The sequence below is a fragment of the Aotus nancymaae genome, unplaced genomic scaffold (genome assembly GCF_030222135.1).
Source record: "Aotus nancymaae isolate 86718 unplaced genomic scaffold, 86718_ANA_hifiasm-v0.15.2.pri h1tg000007l, whole genome shotgun sequence".
NCBI lineage: Eukaryota > Metazoa > Chordata > Mammalia > Primates > Aotidae > Aotus > Aotus nancymaae.
This window is the reverse complement of record NW_026988418.1, coordinates 15,270,487-15,280,192: the sequence shown is the minus strand read 5'-3', so window position 1 is coordinate 15,280,192 and position 9,706 is coordinate 15,270,487. Positions and strand designations below refer to the sequence as shown.

The 9,706-nt window shown below is 40.7% G+C and overlaps 1 non-coding gene across 1 annotated transcript; it reads right to left on the bottom strand.

The window, feature by feature from the left end:
• Nucleotides 1–8,239: 8,239 nt before the first annotated feature.
• LOC135273556 (U4 spliceosomal RNA) lies at nucleotides 8,240–8,380 on the bottom strand. Its single transcript, XR_010341335.1, has one exon. It is a non-coding gene; the product is annotated as a U4 spliceosomal RNA (small nuclear RNA).
• Nucleotides 8,381–9,706: the final 1,326 nt, after the last annotated feature.

The window sequence follows — 9,706 nt, the reverse complement described above, 5'->3', positions numbered from 1 at the left end:
ATAGCTCATGATGGACTCAGGAAAGGGGGAGATCAGGATGGATTACAACAATCAGGGAAGGCTTTATGGTGAAGGAAGGATTGACAGAGCAAGAGGTCAGGGAATGCCAATTAGTGTGCACTTCTGGAGACCCATAGAACTTTCTGTGCCGTATTGTAATTTTCTGGTTACCTGTGGAGTAGATTGTCCAATGATGCAGAATACATTTTCTTGTGAAGTAAAGCAAATAAGCAGTAGGCAAATGGCCATTAAGGGGTCTGGGGACCTCCTTAAACAGAGGAAATGAGACTCTAATAGTTTCACCAAGATGCAGAGTTATCAAAGTGTGCTGAGGTAAACCACAGTGGCTCTGAACATAGACCAGTAGCAGGGAAGGGTAACAGGTCCCTGGAATGTCACTTCCTTAGAGATGTGACCCTATCACATACCTTCATCCTTTTTTTTTTTTTTTTTTGAGATGGAGTCTTGCTCTATTGCCCAGGCTGAAGTACCATCATGCGATCTTGGTTCACTGAAATCTTGGCTCACTCCACCTCCCAAGTGATTCTCCTACCTCAGCCTCCCAAGTAGTTAGGATTACAGGCATGAACCATCATGCCCAGCTAATTATTGTATTTTTAGTAGAGACAGGGTTTCACCATGTTGGCCAGGCTGGTCTCAAACTCCTGACCTCAAAGGGATCCGCCTACCTCAGCCTCCCAAAGTGCTGGGATTACAGGCATGAGCCACAGCGCCTGGCCTACCTTCATCTTATTTTGTTTTCTTCATTGCATTTATCATCATGAAATTATTTTATTTGTTTAATGAAAGTTCCTTGATAACAGAAATCTTGCTTGTTGTGTCAGAGCCTTGGGCAAGTTACTTAGCCTCTGTTTTACTTATAACCTCTGTTACAAAATCTCTCACTGATAAATGTACCTTAGGGTGATTATAAGAATTAAATGAGTTAATATTAGAACTTAGATAAATTCTAGCTAACACTTAACATTGGTCTTACTAGGTTCCAGGCACTATTCTAATCCCTTTATATATTCATCAGTTTAATACTCACAACAACCTTATGAGGACAGGTTTTATTATTATGCTTATAAGTAATATTATTATCCCCAATTTATGATGAGGAAACAAAGAGGACACTTAATCAGCCTAAGGTCATACAGTTAGTAAACACAGAGCTGGGATTGAACTCCCAGAGTTTCCACCCTTAACCTCTACATTGCACTGCCACCTAGTATAAATCCTTGAATGAATACAGTTACCAAGAAAATGGAAAGAGACGGAACCAAAGAACTAACTCAGGACTCAGGACAGGTATAGAAGGGGAACAGTGGCTTGGGATCTGTGAGGCAGTGATACTGGAATTTGCATCGATTTTATCTTGTGAGCAGGCTTGGGTCTGGAAAACTGGCTATGAGGGTCAATTTACAATGCAGTGGCTGAGTGTAGTGGCTCACGCCTATAATCTCAGCACTTTGGGAGGCTGAGGCGAGCAGATCATGAGGTAAGGAGTTCGAGACTAGCCTGGCCAGCATGGTGAAACCCTGTCTCTACTAAAGATACAAAAAGTTAGCTGGGCGTGGTGGCGTGTGCCTGTAATCCCAGATACTTGGCAGGCTGAGGTAGGAGAATTCCTTGAACTTGGAAGGCGGAGGTTGCAGTGAGCCGAGATTGTGCCATTGCACTCAAGCCTGGGTAACAGGGTGAGACTCTGTCTCAGAAAATAATAATAATAATAATAATAATAATAATAATAATAAAATTTACAATGCAGTAAGGAGGAAGGAGCACGGTAATTCTTGGCTGAGTGTAGCACTGGGATAGGTATTGTCTTCCTTCACATCCTGAAGAGCCTCTGAAACCTGGACAGGAATTCACACTGATAGCAAGCATATGGACTGATGCTGGAAACACAGCCCCCATCACATCTCATGGGACACTGCCAAAGTAACCCACTCCAGCACTGGCAGTAAGAGAAGCAAAGAAGAGGACCTCTTTCAACTATCTGCATTTCAACCTCCTCTGGCCTTGGCAGCTGCACCCAGTGTTTTATGGGACACTACTGGGAGATCCTTTAAGATACAAAGTGTTAGGTGACCCAGCTAGTTATGTGCGTCTTTGCCACCACTAGTAGTGAGCTTCTGGAGGATGGGGAAGGATATTTTGTTTCCTTTTCAATCCCTGGGTCCCACACATGTTCTGGCACACTAAGGGCATCCAATGCCTATTTGTTGAATGAAGAGAACTGAATGTTCATTCTGAACAGATGGGATGATACTTGGACAAGGGAGTTGTTGATATCTTGATGTTTTAGCTGAAGGGTGGTGGTAGTGATGGTATTTTGGAAGGGCATTGAGAGAATGGAGAAATCATAGTCAAGCTAGTTCTGGAGAGGTCTGTGAAGAAAATTGTTTGTTCAAGCCATCACAGATTTAAAGTCCTTCCTGGCCCAAGGTCTTATTTAAATCCTTTCCTAAAACCTCTGCTGTCTGCTTAAGTCAGAGAACACATTTCCCTATTTTTATTCAAGGATAAGTTGATAATAGTACACAGAGTTCACTGTTGTGTACCTATGGGAACTGTTTTTTCTTTCTTTTTGGGGGCGAGGGGCAGTGTTAGGGTCTCCCAGTGTCACCCAGGTTGGAGTACAGTGGTGCAATTATAGCTTACCATAAACTTGAGCTACTGGGCTTAAGCAATCCTCCCACCTCAGCCTCCCAAGTAGTTAGGACTCAGGCACATGCCACCATGCCTGGCTAATTAAAAAAATTTTTTTTTGAGAGATGGGATCTTGTTATGTTGCCCAGGCTGTTCTGGAACTCCTGGCCTCAAGTGATCCTCCCACCTTAATCTCCCAAAGCACTGGGATTATAGGCATGAGTCACAATGCCCAGCCAGGGAGCTGTTTTTCCAACTTCCAGCTTTTGCAAGAGCTGCGTGAATAAAAATTGTGCCTGTAGAAAGGGAGGCCTGTAGCCCCTCCTTAATGATGTGCTTCTGCTGTGCACAGTGGATATACAGGATTCCTTTGAATCAGCTATTAATTGTCTACGTTAAATACTTGGATTGTCTCTGTATGACTCAATAAACTGAAAGAAAAGTAGCTAAAAATAAGTAGCTATTTTTCAACATAGGGGTGTGTGTGTATACATATGCATATGTATGTATTTTACCCATCACATGAGCAGATTTCTTTACATTATATTGAAAATATGATTCTATAAATACTTCTGTTCCACAAGACTGCTCATCCTCAGTAGATTAGATCTGCATAAATATCCCTTGACTACTAGGATCCGGGTCACCTCTTTCCTTCCTTCATTTGTTCCCTTTTCCAAAGGACACCACTCATCTTTGTGCTGCTATAACAAAATACCCAAGTCAAGGAAATTTATAAAGGACACAAATTTATTTCCTTACTGTTCTGGAGGATGGAAAGCTCAAGATAAATGTTCTAGCAGGATTGGTGTCTGGTGAGGGCTATTCTCTGCTTCCAAGACAGCACCTTGTTGCTGCATTTTCCATAGGGGAGGAAAAACAGAAGGGGCAAAAAGGGCAAACCCCCTCCAGAAAGCACCCCCCCTTTTTTTTTAGATGGAGTCTTTCTCTGTTGCCCAGGCTGGAGTGCAATGGCACAATCTCAGTTCACTGCAACCTCTGCCTCCCAGGATCAAGCGATTCTCGTGCCTCAGCCTCCCGAGTAGCTAGGATTACAGGCGCCCGGCTAATTTTTGTGTTTTTAGTAGAGACAGGGTTTCATCATGTTGGCCAGGCTTGTCTTGAACTACTGACCTCAGGTGATCTGCCCACCTCAGCCTCCCAAAGTGCTGAGATTACAGGCATGAGCCACCGTGCTCTGCCCCAGCAAGCCCTTTTATAAGGGCACTCAATCCCACTCATGAAGGCCCTGCTGTCATGACTCAATCACATCTTTAAGGCTCCACCTCTTAATTCTTAATACTACCATAATGGGGATTAAATTTCAACATGAATTTTGGAGGGGGCATCATCATTCAAACCATAGCACGACCTTTTAGGTAACCAGTGTCTTCATGTTGCCTTAGAGCCTGTTCTTTCTTCTCCCAGCATTAAAATTACCATATTCTCAGATCCTGCTGGGTGATAGATGCTAATAAAGTATTCTATTAATATGAGAATCTGAAAGATAATAGCTTAATATGTCATTCCACCAAGTCCTTTATGGTAGACTATTGGGCACTATGGCAGGCCAGCAGAAAATAACATGAAATCCCCTATCAATACTTCATTAATTCACTCAACAGAATACTAGCTGTTTTTATCCATTCATTTAAGAAATACTTCCTGAGCACATACTACCTGCTAGGCACTCGACTAGATGCTGGAGATATAATAATTAACAAAACAGAGATGGTCCTTTTTTCTTAGTAATTTTTTAAAAGATAACATTTAAGGCTGGGTGCAGTGGCTCACACCTGTAATCCCAGCACTCTGGGAGGCTGAGGCAGGTGGATCGCTTGAGCTCAGGAGTTCAAGACCAGCCTGGGCAACATGGTGAGACCACTGTCTCTACAAAAAATACAAAAATTTAGCCGGGCATGGTGGTACGCCTGTGGTCCCAGCTACTCAGGAGGCTGATGTGGGAAGATCACTTGAGCTTGGGGAGGTGGAGGTTACAGTAGCTGGCCTTACTGAAAGACATTAAAGATCTAAATAAATGGAGAGAAATATCATTTCCAGAATACAGAATACAGACTCAATGTTATAAATTGTCAATTATTATATGATAAAACAAAAGATCTAGAAGGATGTATTATCCTCCGATGTTAACAGTAATAATCTCAGGGTTGTAGGAATATTTCTATACATTCTTGTTTTTGCTCATCTATATTTTCTTTTTACAATGCATATTTTTACTTTTATAATAACAAACATGAAAAGATATTAATTACCTTCAAAATTATGCATAGACCCAAGTCATTCCTGAAGAAGAACTAGGCAGAAATTTGCCCTACCAGATATTAAAGCTTGTTACAAAACTAAAATACTTAAGATACTGTATTGTTGGCAAAGATATAGAAAAACAGGCTGGCACAGTGGCTCATGCCTGTTTCCCCAACACTTTGAGAGGCTGAGACAGGAGGATCACTTGAGGCCAGGAGGTCAGGCAACATAGTGAGTGAGACCCCATCTCTGTTTTAATAAAAATGTAAAATAAAATAAAAAATGTAGAAAAATACACAGAGAATATAGGAAAAGACTAATAAATAAAAACAAAAGTTATGTCACAAAAAGTATTTACAGATCAGTTGGAAACAGATGGACTAGAGTAGTTTCCCTTAATTCATGGTTTCACTTTCCAAGGTTTCAGTGACCTGTGGTTAACTGCAACCCAAAGATATTAAATGGAGAAATTCCAGAAATAATTAAAAAATTTTAAATAGTGTGCCATTCTGAGTAGCATGATGAAATCTCTGTTCCATCCTACCCAGGACATGAATCATTCCCTTGTCCAGCGGATTCATGCTGTATACACTATCCACCCATTAGTTACTTGTAGACTTCTCAGTTATGAGATAGAAAAAACATAGCCCCATATATCTATATAATCTATGCATATATATATGTATATATATATATATATGGCTTAGTACTACTGCATGGTTTTAGGCATCCACTGGAGGACTTGGAATGTATCCCCAAGGATAAGGGGAGAACTGCTGTATTCAGTAATTAGTTATCTATTTGAAAAAAAAAAAATTTGATTTCTACGTTACATCATACACAAACATCAATTCCAGGTAGATATGAAACATCTCAGTTCATTTGTGCTGCTATTAGAAAATATCTCAGACTGAGTAATTTATAAATAATGGAAGTTTATTTCTCACAGTTTTGGAGGCTGAGAAGTCCAAGATCACTGTGCCAGCACATTCAGTGTCTGGTGAGGGCTGGTTCTCTCTGTTTCAAAGATGGTGCCTGTTGTTACTTCCTTACATAGTAGAAGAGGAAAAAAGATAGTGTGTTTTCTTTGCCATCTTTTATAAGGGCAATAATCCCATTAATCAATTAAGGAATCAATTAGGGAATTCCCTAATTCCCAACAGGCCCCATGTCTTAAAGTTTATAGCATAATGTAAGACAAACTTTTAGAAGACAAAATAGGAAATATCTTTACGACTTCAGTGTAGAGAAAGATTTCTTTAACATGAACCAAAAGTGCAAACCATAAAGAAAAAAGTATAGCCGGGCACAGTGGCTCACGCCTGTAATCCTAGCACTTTGGGAGGCGAGGCAGGCGGATCACTAGGTCAGGAGATCAAGACCATCCTGGCCAACATGGTGAAACCCTATCTCTACTAAAAATACAAAAAAAAAAAAATTAGCTGGGCGTAGTGGCACATACCTATAGTCCCAGCTACTCAGGAGGCTGAGGCAGGAGAATTGCTTGAACCCAGGAGGTGGAGATTGCAGTGAGCCAAGATTGTGCCACTACACTACAGCCTGAGTGACAGTGTGAGACTCCATCTCAAATAAAAAAAAAAGTATCAACTCAATTATGTTAAATTAACTTGCATGCACCAAAAGATACCATGAGTGAAGAAGCAAAGTACTAAGGGAGAGAAGATATTTATAACACATTTAACTGACAAAAGAAAGAAAAGTCAATAGAAAAATTAGTAAAAGAAAACAAATCATTTCTCAGAAGATGTAACATAAATGACCAATAAGTATGTAAAAAAATATTTAACCATGCTAGCGACAAGGAAACTCAAAACCACAACAAGACACTATTTCTCATGCAACAGATTGACAAAAATTAGCAAGTCTGACAATACCAAATGTTAGATTGTGGAATAACAGGAACCCTCATTTAATGCTAGTTGGAATGCAAACTAGTATGACTTTGGAAAATATTTTAGCATTATTAAAGTTTAACTTGTCTACATCCTACAACCCAGCAATTGCATATACAATATATGCCTTCTTGCACCAAGAGATATACATGAGAATGTCCATAGCAGAATTTTTTGTAAATCAAAACAAAACAAAAAACAACAACAAAAAACCCAAAAAGCTGGAAACAGGCTAATTGCTTATCAACCATAGAATGGATAAATACATTGTGTTAAATTCACATAAGGGAATATTATACAGAACTAAATATTAATGAACTATAGGTATACAAAAGTTACTCTAATGAAGGAGCAAAAAAAGCATGTCATAGAAGAATAATACTGTATGGTTCTATTTATGTAATCTTAAACAGGCAACATTAAGCAATCTATTTAGGCTAGAAATCTTCTATTTGCCCCTGCAGATTCACTTTCTTCACTTAACTGATTTCCAGTAGGCTGAGCTATGTGGAGTGCATTGGTGAACTCTTCTGATTTCTGGCCTCTGGTTAGGTTTGGCTGATAGGATGAGCCAGGGATGACTGGAGAACTAAAGGAGAGATGGGTTGGGGATTTATTCTCTGTGGAACTCATTGGGGGTTGCTGTGGGTTGGCTGGATTCCGTCCACTGTAGATCTGGGCTTCTATCAGATGGCCCCTTCCACAGCCCACTCTGTCTCTGACTTCCCATAACCAACTCCTCCTCTCCTCTTCAGGCCTAGGATGGTAAGAGCCCTGTTTCCAGCCTCAGGATAATGTCCTATTCTTGTGTTCTTATCACACTCTATATCCTGCTTGCACATTTGTAAATAGTTCCTTTAGTAAACTCTCCTCAGATTATCTTAATTTGAGTGTGCCATTTATTTCCTGGGAGGACCCTGACTGATAGAAGATTGTTTAGGGATACACAGACACTGTGGTAAGACTTATAAGGAAAGCGAAGGAATTACTAACACAAAATTTAGGAGGGGCATTACCTCTGTGGGGGAGGGAAAGATGATACTTAAAAAGCCACATGAGGACTCATTATGTATTGGTAATATTCTATTTCTTAAACTAGGTTGTTAGTAAGTGTGTATTTATTCTTTAACATGGTCCCATACATTGTAGACAATCTTTTGTACATATGATATATTTCATAGTAAAAGATACAAATAAAATATAATAAACACCACTAGAAAGTAATGTGAGGGTAGAGAGTTTCCTCTTCTTTCTTTGCTGGAACGGTGCTGACACATAGTCAGTTCTCGACAGGTATGTGTTTGACACTGACTGAAAGGATATATAACATTGGCCCTGGACCTCCCCAATCCATTAGAGAGTCAAGGAATTGTCAGACTTTTTCTTGTTGCTCTTGTTGTTTTCAGTCTCTGCAGAGACTGTCAAAAATTGCCAATGCTGACTATATTGCAAGTCATCACAGCAGGGTATTGGGAAAAGTTTTCAATTAGCAATAAGTGTGCCTCAGATAAATCTCATTGGCTATGATACTGCCACTGTGCAAGGTTTGACTTTTTGTTTTATTTATTTATTTTGAGACAGTCTCACTCTGTTGCCCAGGCTGGAGTGCAGTAGTGCTCACTTCAACCTCTACCTCCCACGTTCAAATGATTCTCATGCCTCAGCCTCCAGAGTAGCTGGGATTACAGGCATAGCCCACCACACCAGGCTAATTTTTTAAATTTTTTGCAGAGTTGGGTTTTCAGCATGTTGGCCAGACTGGTTTTGAACTTCTGGCCTCAAGTTATCCTCCCACCTTGGCCTCCCAAAGTGCTGGGATTATAGGCATGAGTCACCACGCCTGGCCCATATTTATTTATTTGTTTATTTATTTGAGACAGAGTCTCACTCTGTCTCCCAGGCTGGAAGGCAGTGGCACAATCACAGCTTACTGCTGCCTCTACCTCCTCAGGCCCAGGCAATCTGCCCATCTCAGCCTCCCAAGTAGCTGGTACTATAGGTGTGTGCCACCACGCCCAGCTAATTTTTGTATAGAGATAGAGTTTTATCATGTTGCCCAGGCTGGTCTTGAACTCCTGGGCTCTGGCAAGCCCTTCACCTCGACCTCCCAAAGTGCTGGGATTACAGGCGTGTACCACCAACTACTCTCATTAGCAAATGAAATAGAGTCTGTATTAGTCTGCTTGGACTGCCATAATAAAATACCGTAGAATTTGTGTCTTAAGCAACAGAAATTTATTTTCTCACAGTTCTGGAGGCTGGAAGTCCAAGATCAAGGTGTCAGCAGGTTTGGTTTTCTCTGAGGCCTCTCTCTGTGGTCACCTTCTTGCTACATCCTCATATGTAACCTTGGTGTTTCTCCTCTTACTCTAGTTATATTGGATTAGGGCCCCACCCTTGTGACCTCATTTGTCTTAATTACCTCCTTAAAGATCCTATCTCCAAATAGTCACATTGAGGATTAGGGCTTCAATATATGCATTTTGGGGGGAACACAGTTCAGTCCATAACAGGATCACACACTTGCATCCCTTTCCTTTTGATTCTTATTTACACAGTTCATCACAATAGGCAAACCATACTCCCCAGGCCTTAGTGTTCATTCAGGGCAGCAAGAAAATCAAGAAGGTGGATCAGCAAGCCATGCTTCAATTATACATGTAATGAGTATCCGCCTAGCGCAAAGCATGATGCTTGGTATTTCAAGTATACAGAAATGTGGTCACAAAGGCTAGGTCTGGCTTTCAAGGGACTAGGACTTTAACCAAGACTACTCCTAAAATGGATTGTTTTGTTTACCACCATACTTTCCTTTCTTTTTTCTTGGAGACAAAGTCTTGCTCTGTCACCCAGGCTGGAGTGCAGTGGTGCAA